Raw genomic sequence first — 17,517 nt, forward strand, 5'->3', positions numbered from 1 at the left:
GCTGTGGTGGATTTTGAGGCATAATGGTCAATGGATCTGCTAAAGCACCAGATTTTCCCTTTAATTGGGAACACTACCAATCTCAAAAAAATATACTGAAAGCAATAGAAATAAAAAAGAACACCTCTTGAATAGGAGGAAGTGCGGCTTTTCTTAGTTTTTCTCTTGACATTTTCCCTTGATATCCTCTTTCACTTCTTGTTCTTCAATGGAAAGAAAGTACTGATTTTTCTTCTTCTTATTCAGAAAGATCCGATTCTTTTTCCTTCTACTGATTTCTTATTCAATGGGAAGTTTCAGTCTTCTCTTTCACCTCCTCTTCCTCCGGTTTCTTGTCATCTAGGGTTTCCGTCGCCATAGAAATCACCAGTAAAATTAAAAGGAAACTGTATGTTCCCTTGAAAGCCTAAAATTAAAAGAAACCCTAACAGATGAGAGAAAAGGAGTAGCTATGGTGAGTGAGGGCCAGTTCTTCATTGCTTTTGTAAAGTGCTTTTGAAAAATGCTGTGGAAAAGTGCTTTTGAGAAGTACTGTTGAAAAGTTTAGTTTAAAATTTGAGTGTTTAGCATTGCTGTGAAAAAGTGCTTTTGAGAAATAAAATGTCCATTTTAGACATGCTATTATCAAGTAACAAATATGCATTTAAATCATATTTAAATTAGTTAATATTATAATATTTTAGTAATAATATAAAAAAATATTATAACTTGTTGTTAATATTTTATATATGAAATATAAATTGTAAATATTTTAAGCAATAAATATTAATTATTTATAAAATTTAATTAGAATATATAAACTATATTTTAAATATTTAAATATAACCATTAAATATTTGTAATTAGTATTTTAAAAAATATTTTTTATTTTTAATTAATGATTTTAACACAATTGTAATTAAGCACCAAGAAAAAAAAGAAAAATACTATGTTATTAGAGGGGTGAAAAAGTAATTAAGCACCAAAAGTGCTTTTGGGAGAAGAAAAGCTAAAATTTTTAGCTTATCCTTTTCAGCTCCTTTTCAGAAGTACTTTTGAAAAGCACTTTTGAAAAGCTAAAATTTTTTGCCAAAAGCAGCTTGTTCTTCACAGGTTTTCTTGCAAAACTGCTTTTAGAGTCAGAAGTGCCTTTTTTAAGCAATGAAGAACTGGCCCTGAATTCAGTGCAGTGAAATGAAAAGGAAAAAGAAGTGTGATTAGCGTAGGTGTATTGACTTGGTGTTGCTGGAAATGGGAAATTTGGGGGCAAATTTTGAGATAAAAAGGGAAAAATAATTAAGTACAATATTTTATTTTGGGGGATTTAGGGCGCGCGACGGAGATGAGAAGAAGAGGGAGTAATGAGAGGGTATCCAAAAATTTTTTTTTTGGGGATTGAGCGAGATTTTAATTACCTTTTGCGGCGTTTTTATTGTTTATCTTTTGCGGCATTGTTTATAAAAACGCCGCAAAAAATAATTTCATTTACGACGCCAAGTATTGTATTAATAAGATTTTAAATTAGGATAAAGATTTTAAATTGGTCTCAAACTTTAAATTATTCTAAGTGAATTTTAAAGTATCAAGATTGTATTAATAAGATTTTTCCATCAATTTCTTGATAAACTTACATATTAAATGCCAACTCAAATCGAATGTGAAATATATTTAAAACATGAATATTAATTGTAAGCACGTATGTAATTGTCGATTTAATATTTAAAAAGAAACATATCACACTTTTATTGATATTTTTTAATTTAAACATCTAATTTTGCGGTTAAAATTATCAATGTAGCAATAATGGTAAAATAATTTTGTAGTCTTTAATGTTTGTAATTTTTATTAATTTGGTCTTTTCTTTAAAAGTATATAAATATTATAAAATAAAAGTTTAAAATCTTTTAAAATTTTTAAAAAATTTAAAATCTTTTAAAATTCATTTTAAAATTTTAAATCACGAAAAATATAAAACCTTTCAAAATTTAGAAAATATATGTTATTTACTCTTTAAATGATAATTAGAAATGTTCACTACCCATACAACCCACCTAGTCCAAAATATGGTTAGGCTTAGATTTATATTTTTTTAATCTTAGGCTAGTCGAACTTAGCTTGTTTTACCATTTAAAACAATAAAAATATAAACAGTTATATTGACATTATTTTTAATAATTAAATTTAAATATAAAATAATTTTTATTATTTTTAAACAATGAAATGGGTGATTCGGGTAAAACGAGCTTGAAGTTGGAAAAGTTTTTAAAATTGGGCATTGGCACAACTTGGTCTGGCTTGGCCCACTAATTAATTCAATATTTTAAAACCTTTGCAAAGTTTAATCTATTCAATCAATTCTTATTTGATCACGGCGGGGGCAAGGCAAAACACGTAAAAATTTGAACCGGATAAAAAAAACTGAACCGAGCACTAAAAATACTGAACCGGGATAGGATAAGATGGGAATATCCTTGGATATAGCTAATATCGATTTTGAAGAACCAAATCTTCACACGATTTTGAAAAACCAAATTAATATTATCTCTTTTACAATTATATAAGAAATTAATTAATATATAAATTAGAAAACACTAGTTAATCTAAACCCTAAACCATAAACCTAAACCCGAAAACCCTAAAATCATAAATCATAAACCATAATCCCTAAACCCATAATCCATAAACCATAAACCCCGGGCTTTAAACCATAAACCATAATCCCTAAACCCATAATCCATAAACCTTAAAATGGTAACACCTAAACCTTAAACTCTAAACCATATACCCTAAACCAAAAACCCTAAACTATAGTGATAATTAATTCAATATTTTAAAATTAATACTATCTCTTTTACGATTATATAAGAAATTATTTAATATATAAATTAAAAAAATCAGTAATGTACCCAAAAAACTTTAAAATTATTTTAAATAATAGTATTTTAATTTTTCCATTTTTAACAAATATTTTAAATTATTTTAAATCCCTGAGCATTAGCAGTGCTTTTTAGAAAACGCCGCTAAAAATAGAGTATTCGCGGTGCTACCTGAAAAACACCGCTAAAGCCCCGAGAATTAGCGACGTTTTCCCAAAAATGCCGCTAAAGCCTTGAGCATTAGTGGCGCATTCTCAAAAACGCCGCTAAATCCCTGAGTATTAGCAGCGCTTTTCAAAAACGCCGCTAAAGTACTAAACATTAGTGGAGCTTTCTAAAAAACGCCGCTAAATCCCTAAGCATTAGCGGCGCTTTCTCAAAAACACCACTAAAGCCCTGAGCATTAGCGGCGCTTTCTTAGAAATGCTGCTAAATCCCTGAGCATTAGCGGTGCTTTCTCAAAAACACCGCTAAAAGCCCTGAGCATTAGCGGCGCTTTCTCAAAAACGCCACTGAAGCCCTGAGCATTAGCGGCGCTTTCTTAAAAACGCCGCTAAAGCCCAGAAAGCTCAATAAACAGCGTCATTGAGCTTAGGTTTTTTTGCGGCGCTTTCTGGAAAACGCCGCTAATGCTTATTTTTAGAGCGTTTTTCATAAAGCGCTGCTAATGCTCGATCTTTAGCTGCGTTTTTTTATCCAAAACGCCGCTACAAACGCTGCTAAAAGCCTGTTTTGGTGTAGTGTTTGTTCATAAACTAGGTATATTCATCCATAACATACTTAAATTTCTCAGATATAAGTACATCATTCAACTCATCATTCCATTTTTATCATATTACATTTCAACTATGAACTTACCATTTCCTTTCCTTTCCTAATTCGTTTCATATGCATAACACACAAAACAAATAGCATAACATCAACCATGGCCACAAGCTAGTGCATTTAAACATAACTCTTTTGAAATCAACTACATGATAAACCATTTTATAAGAAATTATATACTTTGATCCTTGCCACCCTTTCATGAACATAAGCACATTTCCATTTGAACACTTACCATTTCAATACATAACTTTAAAACTAACATATTGTAATCCAACCAATAGCTTGACACAAGCCTAAGCATCATCAACAACACATGTTAGTGCATCAATTCATAATTCACTTGAATTAACTTAAGATAAGTCATTAAACACGAATAACTTCACTTGAAATCATCAATTTCATGAACATAGACATACTTTCATTTAACATACCCTTTTCATTCTTTTTCATAGTTTTCATGATATAAGTCATTTGAATACTTATCGTTCCTTTCCTTTTCATGCTCGTTGAATCAAATGAAATAACATCGAATATTAGGCAACACTCAAGTAACCATTTAATTCTCTAAGCACACTACAACATCATGTATTTATAGACATAAAAAGAATATATAATTACACCAAGGCGTTAACATACATTATCAGACTATACTAGTCAAACATCCAACTCGTATTCATACTTATGATACATACCTCACTTGAAACGTGTTACCTGAATATCAAATGATCGGAGTGTGCCATGGTGTCTTTCAACCATGGTCTTATTCGTTTGATTCGTGATGCCATAACATCTTTCAACTAAGGTCTTACTCAATAGAATCATGATGCCATAACGTCTTTAGTTATGGTCTTACTCGATAGAATCGTGATACCGTAACGTCTTTCAGTCATGGCCATACTCGTTTCTGGTATGGTGCCATAGTGTCTTTCAACTATGGTCTTATTTATTCTCTGGTATAGTGCCATAGTGCCTTTCAACTATGGTATTATTTATTCTCTGGTATAGTGCCATAATGTCTATCAACTATGGTCTTAATCATTTTGTTTCAAGCCAATAAACTCAATTCATATATAAAAAATTAGATATTAAACAATCAAAATCATAATTAATTGATTTAATCAAGTTACGAGCTTACCTGGCTAAATGTAGAAATGTCAAAGTACGAGGGCTTTTTGGTAATTTTCCATTCTCCTCAATTTCCACTTGATCTTGACCTAAATTAATAATTTCATTCAATTTATTAATTTATATAGTAAAATAATTTATTTTATGCAATTTAGTTATTTTTGAAAATTTTACAAAATTACCCTTAACATTTTACTTTTCCTCAATTTAGTCCCTAAGCCCAAAACATGCAAATTAATCATTTTTATTGCAAACCCATGCCAACCGGACATTAATAGTATCCACTTTAGCTCATTTTTGCAACAATTTCACATCAAGTCCTTGAACTATTACTATTTCAATAATTTAGTCCCTAATCGGCAAATTCATCAAAAATCATTTAACAAAATACTTTTAAATACTAACCAACACTTAAAATTCATCATTTAACATCTAAATTAACAAATATTCATCAATGGAAACATTCAAAATCTTTAACAGTTTCAAAATCAAAGGCACGAGTTAGTTGGACCTAGTTGCGACGATATCAAAAACATAAAAATTATTAGAAACGGGTGAAAAATGGACTCAAAGGCATCCATTGAAGCTTGGCCAAAGCTTCAAGCTTCTCCCCCTTTTTTTTCGACTAAAATGGTGAAGAAGATGAATAAATCATCTTTTGTTTTCTTTTTCTTATTATAATAACATTATAACATAATATAATGTCTTTATAATTTAATAAACATCATTTTTTTACTAAATAACCCCACTAACCATCCACCAACTTATGAATGGGTAATTTACCCATTAAGGCCTTCCAATTATAATTCTTTAATCAATTTAACACCTTTAAAGTGATAGTGATTGACTTTTTCAACTTTTACTTAATTAGTCCTTTTAATTAATTAACTATCGAAACAATAAAATTTTTCAATGAAACTTTAATATAGCCTTTATAACACTAATAACACTCTGTAAATATTTATAAAAATATCGACGACTCAGTTTATAGAAATGAGGTCCTGATACCTCATTTCCTAAAACCACTTTACTTTTGGGTCTTACCACTTGAACTTAATTAATCGTTCATATAACAAAAATCACTATATCAAAAACCTTTTTAAAACTATGTTTGAATCATAAATATTAAATAATAATATTTACGAACTTACTCGTCTGATTTGTGGTCCCAAAACCACTATTTTTGACACCAGTGAAAAACGGGTTGTTACAAAATTATTAAAATTTAAAACATCTGAGGGAGAAGAGGTATGGAAGTTAGTCCTTAATCATGCTAAAGCATTCACACATTTTTTCCCTTCTCGAAAGATTAATGAGCTAGTAGTCAAAGACCATAAAAGCATCATGCATTAATCAACCAAAGGCGATAGTAACATATTAAAAGATATATCAAATTCCATAAAATGGATAACAATGGTAGCATCTACTTCAATCTCAAGTCTATCTAAATTTAAGTTTTTTGCTAATTGAAGCCTATATCTAATAGCCCACAATTCTACTTCCACACTAGTTGATCATGGAATATGTCTAAAAGAACCAACAATCCATTTCCATCATAGTCACAAATTAAAGCCCAGGCCCCCACTTTCCTTGGATAACTTAGAGATGACCCGTTCGTATTAAGCTTGTACCAGCATCTTAGGGGTGCTTTACAAGACATTGGAGTAAAAGCCAAAAGAGAAATACTTTGAATCATTGGGGAGATGGCAACAAATTCACCTATTGTTGCAAGGAATCTACTTTAAAAATTTTCTATAGGATGAGAATTACCAAATACACGATCATTTCTTACCAACCAAATTCCCCATAGGGAAAATATGAAAATGGTAGTCCAAGGAAGTTTTGGCTTGTTAGTCCATTTCTTTACCAAAGGGTTACTTGAGATCCAAGCTTCTCATGTAGGTGAATTTAGGTGTTTAAAATAGGTAGTGGTGTAGAGGCTCTTCTAGAGCTATTTGTTAATGATGCATTCTCTAAAAAGGTGGTCTAGCTTTTCTTAGAAACTAAAGCAAAGAAGGCAACGAACTTCCACATTTATATGCCTCGACCAGAGAAATACCTTAGTAGGTATAGCTTTATGACCACATTTCCACAAGAAGATTCTCAATTTATGAGGAATTTTAGATTTCCAAATCAGTCTCCAAAATCAGTAGCCTCGTGGTGCTTTCGAGAATACCTGTTACTAATAAGAGAATAGGCACTTGAAATAGTAAAACAACCCACATCCAAATGCAGTGAGGCCCTCATGCTTCCCAATTTTCTCTGACTTGATTGAAAGTCAAAATGTCTTGATTCCTCAAGTATGGACCTTGTAGGATGTCCCTAATAGCTCTTAGTCCTAACTAGTTATCATTCGAGAAGTTTATTGTTCTCCCATCCTTATTTATCAATAACAATATCCCAATTTACCAAGTGTAGTTTCTTAGAATAGTCACTTCCACCCTAGAGAAAATTTCAATTTAATCAGTCAAGTTAGTTGAGAATATAAGTAGGAAACGTGCAGATTTTCATGAAGTAATTTAGAATGGTAGCCATTGTAACAACTTGATTTTAAGTGGTATTGAAAAATGCAGTTTCGAAACATCATTTTTGTAAACTGAGTCTGTAAAGATAAAATAGGAATATTTATGGAGCTATTATGAAAATATATTGAAGATTAATTAAGTAATTTACCCAATGACAGCCGCCAAACATGCAAATGTTTGACTGAAAAATTCTACACCAAATATATATGAAATTAAAGTAGCGATGCCTACAAGTATATGTGTCAAATTGTAATATAGTATTGAAGATAAATCTATTTTTTTTCTTATTCTAAGTGGAATCGTATTACAACCTAATATAGGCTAAAAATGGTTGGAATCGTAGTCCACTTAAATAGGAAACACAATTCCTATTAATTAGGATTCCCAATAGAACAAGAAAGTGAATAAATTACAATGACTAATTCCTAATATTCAAAAACTAAATCTAATATTCTAAATAAAAAAAAAGTTGATCCCTTTTTCTACACTCCTCCTCAAGCTGGATTGTATATGTTATACAAACCAAGCTTGGAAATCAATTAATTGAAACTATCCCTTGGAGTGCTTTAGTAAGAACATCAACAATATGTCATTTTGTAGGAATATAGTTGAGCTGGACAATGCTGTTAGTGACCTTCTCTGAAATGAAGTGTCCATCAATTTCAATGTATTTTGTCCTGTCATGGTGTAAAGGATTTTTAGCTATACTAATAACTATTTGACTGTCATTGACCAGTAGGACTAAGTCTTGTACCTCAAATTTAATTTCCCTCAACAATATTTGTAGCCACATTCCTTCACATATTCTAAGTGCAAGAGCACGATATTCTGACTCTACACTACTCTGTGAAGCTATAGCTTGTGTTTTACTCTGCCAAGTAACAAGATTGTCCCAAACATATGAGATATAACTAGTGTAACACCCCTTACCTGAGACCGTTGCCGGAGTCGAGTACGAGGCGTTACCTGACTTAACTTACTAGTTCGGAGCATAAAAAATTGCTTTTAAAATCAATTCGCTCACGTTTAATCAATATGTCCCTAAAAAGGGCCCTCGAGACCCTAAAACATGCAATAAAAATGGTTCGGGTCCAAACTAGGAACATTAAAATTTTTTCAAATACTTAAATAAATCCAAATAATTTATTTAACTATTCACAATAAAGATGTCCACTTGCGTGATGGTCACTAATTTAATTATAAATTGAGTTACGAAACTCAAAATTTAGATCCATAAATTTTTCCTAAAACTAGACTCATATACCTTCTTATCATAAAATTTCCAGAATTTTTGGGTTAGCCAAATAGTACAGTTAATTCGTTAAAGTCTCCCCTATTTCACGTCTGATGGTTCTGACCTCTATTCACTAGAAATCAAATATCTCATTGTACGGGCTTCATATAGTGCTTCTTCTTGTTTCTATTGAAAATAGACTTACTAAGGAATCTAGATATATAAATTATGACTCATAATTCTTTCTGTACAATTTTTAATGATTTCCTAAATTCAGAACAGGGGACTTCAAAAACCATTCTGACCCTATCTCACTAAAATTCAAATAAAACAAAATATAAAATTCCTTTGCCTACATCGTTTCTTTCATGTGAAAATAGACTCGATAAACTTTAATTCTATGTCTTATTCACTCTCTAATTTCATTTATACTATCCTTGGTTATTTTTCAAAATCACGTCAATGCTGCTGTCCAAAAACTCTTCCATTGCAAATTTTTACTCTTTTATAATTTCTTAGTATCAACTATCATTTAGGCATACATAACACCAAAACAAGTTCTTAAATAGCCATTTCAATAGCTAATCATTATCGAGTATTTACAAGCTATTCATTAGCCATATCATAAGGACACACACACAAAATGACTAAGTCCCTATACATGTCATAACTTAAAACGTTTCGAATCACAAAATACTGAGATGGTCTGTTGATAGTGTGAAATGATCTCCGACGCCCTTACGATCCCCAAATTGGCTTGGTGATACTATAAAAAGAAGGAAAATAAAAGGGGTAAGCATAAAGCTTAGTAAGTTTACAAGCAAATAAATAACAATATTTATCATAAATAATTATACTCATAAATTATCATTAAGTATCATGATCTTTACTTTCTTCTTTACTTACTCTCTTATTTGTTTACTTACTTGCTTACTTAAATAACTCATGATTATAACTTACTCCTCCCTTGCTAATTTTTTTTTCTCAACTGATAATTGAGATATTCTTAACCCTTATAACTCACCTGAATCTATTTATTATGCTTTTACCTAAACTTTCATGTAACATAGTCTATTTACTAGCCTATTGAACCACTTGGAATACTAAGGATACTCGGGTTTCCTGTCTGATAATAACATGCCAAAGCCATGTCCCAGACATGGTCTTACATGGTATATTTCCTGTACTGCAAATGCCATATCCCAAATATCGGTGCCCATGTCATGTCCCAGACATGGTCTTACTGGGGACCTCTCATCTTGGTATCAACGCCATGTCCTAAACATGGTCTTACGTGGGACCCCTCATAACCTCAATAATGCCAATGTCATGTCCTAAAATGGGTCTTACATGGGGTCTCATCCCCCTAATGTCATGACATTTGTATCCGATACATTCCTAATGTTTCAACGAGACTTTTTAACACTGATTCTCTATCATCTAATACTTGAGTCAACATTAAATAATTTCATGAAATAAGTACATATTTGCTGGAAAATAAAAACATTAATAATAACTATTTAAATATTGCATTTATTTATCGTAAACTTACCTCGGTACAAAATATGATCAAATCTAGCAACTTAGTCCTCAACCTTTTTCTTTCCCTGGTCTAACTCTGGATTTTGTTCCTCTTGATCTATAATATTAAATTTTGCTTATTTAATGCTCACATTCATCAAAACAGTCCGTGACTCGAACTTTGGCAAAATTACAATTTCCCCCTAAATTTTTGCATATTTACACTTTTTCCCCAAAAATCGAAAATTAAAATTTATCCCTTATTTTTATGTTTTATGATATGTTGAACATCTTTCCCTTCTATGGAAACATCAAATTCCCACTCTAATATTTACTTATGAACATTAGGAATTTTTACCGATTATGTCGTTTTACTCGTATTCACTTAAAATCGCCTAGCAAAAGTTGTTTAACATAATTTCCAACTTCATATTCAACCATAAAACATCAAAATAAACACATTTCACCTATGGGTATTTTTCCAAATATGAACCCTAACATGAATTAATGGTAGAATAAGCTAAACCGAGCTACGAGGACTCCAAAAATGTAAAAAAAACATTAAAAACGGGGTTTGGGTGCACTTACTATGAGCTTGAGAAAGTGAAGAAACCCTAGCTATGGAGTCCCGTGAAGTTTCGACCCTTATGGAAGAAGATGAGCACATTTTGCCATCTTTTTCCCTTTTAATTCTTTTTATTACCAAATGACTAAAATGCCCTTCATTAAAACTTCAGTTATTTTTATCTATGCATGCCCATTTTTGTCCATGAAAATCTAATGGTCTAATTACCATTTAAGGACCTCTACTTCAATTATGCAAATCTATTAAATCCTTTATCATCTAAAGATCATATTTACCCACTTTTGTAATTAAACCCTAATATGCAATTCACACATGCAATCGCTGAAATTTCTTATCAGTATTCTAACACATGCATCCAATCAATCGATAAATCATAAACATTAATCACAATAAACTTTTCTATCTCAAATTCGTGGTTTCATAACCACTATTTCGTTTAGGCCTTATTTTGGGATTTTACAACTAGTGGTTGATTTTTGATCAGTTTGCTCTACTACCCAAACAACATAGGTGTAGATCTATACTTCATGATTTGTACATTTCCTAAATAGTAGACCATGTCTCGGAGTCATTTTTAAATACCTCAAGATTATATTTACTACCTCTAAATGATATGCAGTTCAAATGTTCGTATGCTGACTGACCAAACTGAATGAATATGCGATATCATGCCTAGTGTGAGATAGATAGATGAGATTTCCTACTAGCATTTGGTACCTTCCCTTGTCTACTAGACTGCTTCCTTCACTTCTGTTCAATCTTTTTTTCGGATACATAGGTGTGTCATTTGGTTTGCATCCAAGTAGCCCTGTTTTACTTAATAGATCCAAGATGTAATTCCACTGAGATATGATAATACCTTCCTTAGATCAAGCCACCTCCATTCCTAATAAATACTTGAGAGTCTCAAGATCCTTGATTTCAAACTCTGTTGCTTGTAGTTTTTTTTCAAATTTATAGTCTCCTCAGAATCATCTCTTGTCAAGATGATATCATCCACATAAACTATGAGAATAACCTTATTCCCTCCTATTCTAATTTTAAAAAATAATGTGTGACCGACTTGACATTGCTGATATCCATTGATTATCACTATTTTAGTAAATTTTTCAAACCATGCACGAGGAGATTACTTCAAGCCATGCAAAGACTTCTTCAGTTTGCAGATTAGACTATTGTTTGTCTTGTTTTTTAGACCAGGAAGAATAGTCATGTAGACTTCTTCTCCAAGATCCCCATTTAGGAATGCATTATTAATATCCAGTTGATATATGGCTAATCTTGATTAACTGTAAGAGAAAGTCAAACTTGAACAATGTTAAATTTTTCCACAGTACAAACGCCTCCTGATAGTCAATTACGTATGATTGAGTGAACCCTTTTGCCACAAGTCTGGCCTTGAATCCCTCGACACTTCCATTAGCCCTATACTTGACAGTAAATATCCACTTGCATCCAACTAGATTTTTACCTGGAGGTAACTTGACAAGAGTCTATGTGTTGTTACTTTCTGAAGCCCGAATCTCCTCTTCCATTGCCTTTTTCCACTCCTAACTCTTGAGAGCCTCTTGGATAGAATCTGGCACCTTCACACTATCCATATTTGTGACAAAGGTCCTATAAACATGCAATAGTTTCCCATATGCAACATGATTCTCAACCGAATGTTCAATGCACCCACGCACACTTTTTCTATGAGCAATAGGCAGATTTAAATCATCAACAATAGGAAGAAGAGGATCATTGTATGAGGGATCCTTACCATAATGAACATTGGTTGCAATAGGACTCAATTCTTATGATTGAGAATGCTGAATTTGTATAGTTTCTTCTATATGCTTGGCTAGTCTTCTTCTTCTATAGACATGAAGCTCAAGATGATTAGATGTGACAAGTTGTGGAGGATTTGAGTCGATTGGCAATGTGGGAATAGGGATCAAGGTTATTTCTATTTCATTGGTAAGGAAAATGAATGGATCAATAATGAATGGATTGACATATGTTTGAGTGTCTTGAAGGAGATTCAAAATTTGATATTCCTTTGAAGTCTCCCCCTGAATGCCGGATTTGGAAAAGAAAGATTGATTTTCAAGAAAGGTAACATCCATGGAATTGTAAAAGTTCCTAGTAATGGGTGAATAACACTTGCAGCCCTTTTTATTAGGAGAATAACCAAAAAAAATGCACTTGAGAGACTTAGGATCGAGTTTGGTGTGATAATTGTGGTGGATATGAATAAACGATGTGCTACCAAATACCTCTAATCTATAGAAAAAAGAGGGTATGAGGATATGAAGAGATGAAAACCTGACGAGGTGACTAAAATTTGAGGACACGACTAGGAATTCTATTGATGAGATAAATGGCAGTAAGAATTGCATCCCTCCTAGAAATATTTAGGTACATTATTAGTGAACATAGTATCATGGGCTACCTCAAGTAAGCGTCTATTTTTTTTTCAGATACTTCATTTTGTTGTGGTGTGTCAACATAAGAGCTATTTGAATGATACCTTTTTTGGAAAAATATGAACCAAGAATGGAATTAAAGTATTCTCAAGCATTATCAGTTTTTAGGACTGCTTTAAAACTGATTAGAGTTCATGGTATGAAAAGATTGAAGAATGGAAGCAATTTTAAAATTTTTCTTCATAAGGAATGTCCAAGTTGTTCTAGTGTGGTCATTGATGAATATGATAAACCAACTAGCTCCATCGATATTTTTGGAATGGAAGGGACCCTAAATGTCATTATGAATCATAGAAAATGGATGTGAGGGTTTATATTGTAAACTTGAATAGACATGCCTAGTGTGTTTTGCTAATTGACAAACTTCACAAAAATAAGAATTTGGTTTTTTTTATGGATAAACAAATGAGGAAAGAATTTCTCAACATAAGTAAAGTTAGGATGACCAAGGCGATAATGTCATAACATAACTTGATTTTCAATGGAAGTATAATTAGAACTGGAAACAAACACTGAAATGGAAGCAAATTTGATAGACTTTTGACTGGAATCTGAACCACAACTTGATGGGTGATATTTTCTACTCGGAAGATCCTTTTCCTTAAACGGATATAGACCACAATGCATATTAGCACTGTGAATCTAGTTTTCCAAATCCACTTCCTAAAAGTAACAACAAATGAAATGAAATTTAGCAACACAATTTAGGTTTTAGGTAACTTGGAAAGTAAATTACAATTGGGAAGTAAATTGCAATTCAGTTTAGGGACATAAAGAATAGAAGAAAGATAAAAATACTTTGTCAAATATGTAACTTCCCAAACCTAACCTAGTCATTATGGCCGAATCGTGGAGGCTATATTGGACACTTAAGTGTTGAACCCACTCAACCGATAGTTTAAAACCTCAAAAATCACTCTTTTAATAAAATCGCGATTTCCATTGTTAATTTTGGAAAACTTCCTTTTCATTAATCCAACTTTATTTATGTCAAATTAATGAATTAGATGTAGTTTTTATAAAAACCCAATACTCTTCTTTTCCCTTGAAAAACACTTTGATTAACTCCTTTGTAGCGGAAAATAACAATTGTTAACCTAATAATTAACTTAACCAAAAATCATGCATAGTCTAATTTCAGTGTGAATAAATCTGTAAGTCCATCCTAAGAATGAAAAACATGTATGAATGAAAATCCCCAAAATGAAAACAGTCCCAAACCACAGTTTTAATAATTTTACAGTCAAAAAATTGAATAATAGAAAGATAAAATTAAAAATAAAATAAAATATAATAAAATAATAAAGATATGACGATATTGGGTTCGAATTCTGTCATACATCCGTATGCCAATTCCAATCTTAAGTTCATTCATAACCTGAGAAGTTAAGGTAATGGGGTGAGCTTAACGAGCTCCATGTGAGTCTAAACAAATACTATGCATTCGTACAAGCAATTTCACATGAAACCAAATAACACAACAATCATCAATAATAGCAATTTTAATGAACATGATCATGACACAATGCACATGTAAAATCCTACCCATACCATCCTTCACAAACCACGAGTTCCCTGAAACCCGTCTGCCAAACTCCAACGAATGCGAGCATAGCTCGATGTGGTAAAACCACTAAACAACAAGAAAGCAGTAAAATTGCCTAATAAAAAAATAATGTGATATAATCACCAATCCCCCCAGTACTCAAAATACTATGCACTGACTACGAATAAATGCGGACTTAATATGCGACTGATACTCCATGGAACTCCTCCACCAACCACAAAATATCTCATCCCAATGCACATGCAACATGTCATACAATCTCATTCAAAGTCATAAGTTAATACCTTTGATGTGTTCAACACGCCCTCAATAATCAAATACTTTCAATGAAGGAAATTAATGTCCCAACTTTTAAATTACCAGTAAGATGGTATCATTCAACATTACAATATTTCACATACTTTTACAAATTTCCCATATGCAAGTATAACAATCTTTTCATTATAACATAGGAAATTTTCCACGCAATTTTAACATGCATAAACTCATATTTCAAAAAATCATGCTATATACACAACCAATCTCATACCAAATAACATAATCATGTATCACAATATCAACCACATAGCCACACTATCAAACTAGCAACTTTGCTAACACATCAATCTTTTAGGGCTTGAAACGTACCTGGTTTGGCCACTTATTATTTGGCCATTAAACCAATCCAATAAACAAGAAAAATCACCAAATATATCACAAAAATTATCATTGTTAATTAATTTTTTTGATTTTAGGACTCACACCTTATCTTTCGCTTTTTCGCAGCACACTAGGGAATCTTCCGATTTTACTTAATAAACCTTAAAACGAACCTAAGTCTAAAAATTTGTTTAAATTCCATCAATTCATCTCTTAATCAACCCTTAAACACCCACTTATGGGTTCAAACCAATCGTTAAAATTACAACTATTTTACGAATCCAAAATAGTTAGATTTCTTACATTGTTTTGATGCGAATCGCACGCGCAAACGTCTTTCAACTTTACGGTTAATTTGGGGCATTCAGGTCAGCACCTAACACATTTACATACTGGAAAATAAGTAGTAATTATTGATTAAAATCCTTCACTTAATCACTCTATAACCTTTACCCAATAACTATGTTAAAACAACAAACTAGTTTGTATTTAATTGCACTTACACTTCCCAATTTGAGAGATCCAAATGGCCAATTGATCAAGAAAATTTTTCCCTAACTGATATGTAATTAAAGGCTGATTAGTAGGGTATAAGAACTCAAATTACTACTGGAAATAGATGCACAACAATTTAGAAAAAAAATAGCCCCCTTTCTTCCATCTAGGCACACGCACCACCACCCATGATGGCCAAAATTGGGTTGATTTAAAAACAATTTAAATCTTTATTAAAAAGATGGAAAAAATATCTTTAAAATAATTAAAATCCCCTCAAATTCTATATCTGGAAATTTAGGTTTTTAATTAACAAGATTAATCAAGAAATTGAAGGAAAAAGAGATCTTACACAAGCTAATGGAGGGGGACGATAATGGCACTTTCTTAGCAATGTTGGAGTTGATCTTGGAGATCCAAGATTTCAAATTTGGGGATGATTTAGTTGAGGATGAATGGTAGCAAAGTAATGGAGAAGATGATGCTTAATATTGGTGATAAAATAAAGAAAATCAATGGTGAATGGTGGTGGTAGGGGTGACGACAACAATGGTAGGGGAAGGAAAAAGAAAAAATCAAGAGAGGGAGAGGAGGTTAAGGACAGCTAAGGTAGGGGAAGAAAGGATTAAAGGCTAATTTTTTGTGTGAAAAATTTGTATTTATACCTAGGTTTACTACGTTTGGACGAAAACACACTAAAACATGAGATTTTTGCAAAAAAAATAATTTATTTGCAAAATAGGAGATTTGAACTTGAGACCTCCAACTAACTTTCATACTTACACATTTAAAAACTAACAATTGGGCCAATTCCCTATTTTTGATATAATTTTACATTCCCATTAAGCAAAATTTTGGGATGTTACAAAACAAATTGTTCATGTTTCAGCCATAGGAGAGAAAGAGACATCTACGATTTTGACTCTAGAGTGACTGGTGCATGGCTGAAAATTGCTGAGCATTGAGTAATCACCGGTTATGTGGTCTGAGGCCCATGAGTCAACTATCTATGTTTTTGTGTGATTTTTTTACACTAAGGGTATAAGATTGGATACCTTGATGTGTAAAGAGACTAGTAGGATGTTCTGCCGTGGTTGGAGGTGTTTGGCCTATATTAGTGACTTGGCTAAGCATATTCTGTAATACCTCAATCTGTTCTTTGGTGAATGAATTATCCCCGACATAAGTTTCTGTTATGACTACAACATTTGCATGATTCTCAAATCTTCCAGTAGATGGTTTCCAATCTGTAGGTTTACCATGCAACTTCCAAAATCTTGCCTTCACATGATCAGGCCATTTAGAGTGGTCGCACTAAGGGCATCCTTTGCCAACCTTGTTGTTCTGAGGTGAATTGTGTAACATCCTGAATTCTAGTTGAATAAGAATGAAAAGTTATTTCAAAAATAAGGAAATAGCCTAGTGATTAATTGATAAATGGAAAAGCATGGAAATTAGATTAAGGTTCTAAGTTTGAGTCCCTCCCCTTGCAAACTAATTAAATTTTACAAAAAATTTTCTTTATTTTAAATGAGTGCAGCCCATGCCTAATTAAACCTAGGTATAAATATTATTTTTAAAAAATTTGATCAGCTGTTAATCATATCTTTCCACCCTAGTCATCCCTCGCTTCTCCTCTTCTCCTCTCTTTTCAATTTTTTCTTTCTTTCTTCC

This window comes from Gossypium raimondii, chromosome 3 (assembly GCF_025698545.1).
Source record: "Gossypium raimondii isolate GPD5lz chromosome 3, ASM2569854v1, whole genome shotgun sequence".
In the NCBI taxonomy this organism is placed as follows: Eukaryota; Viridiplantae; Streptophyta; class Magnoliopsida; order Malvales; family Malvaceae; genus Gossypium; species Gossypium raimondii.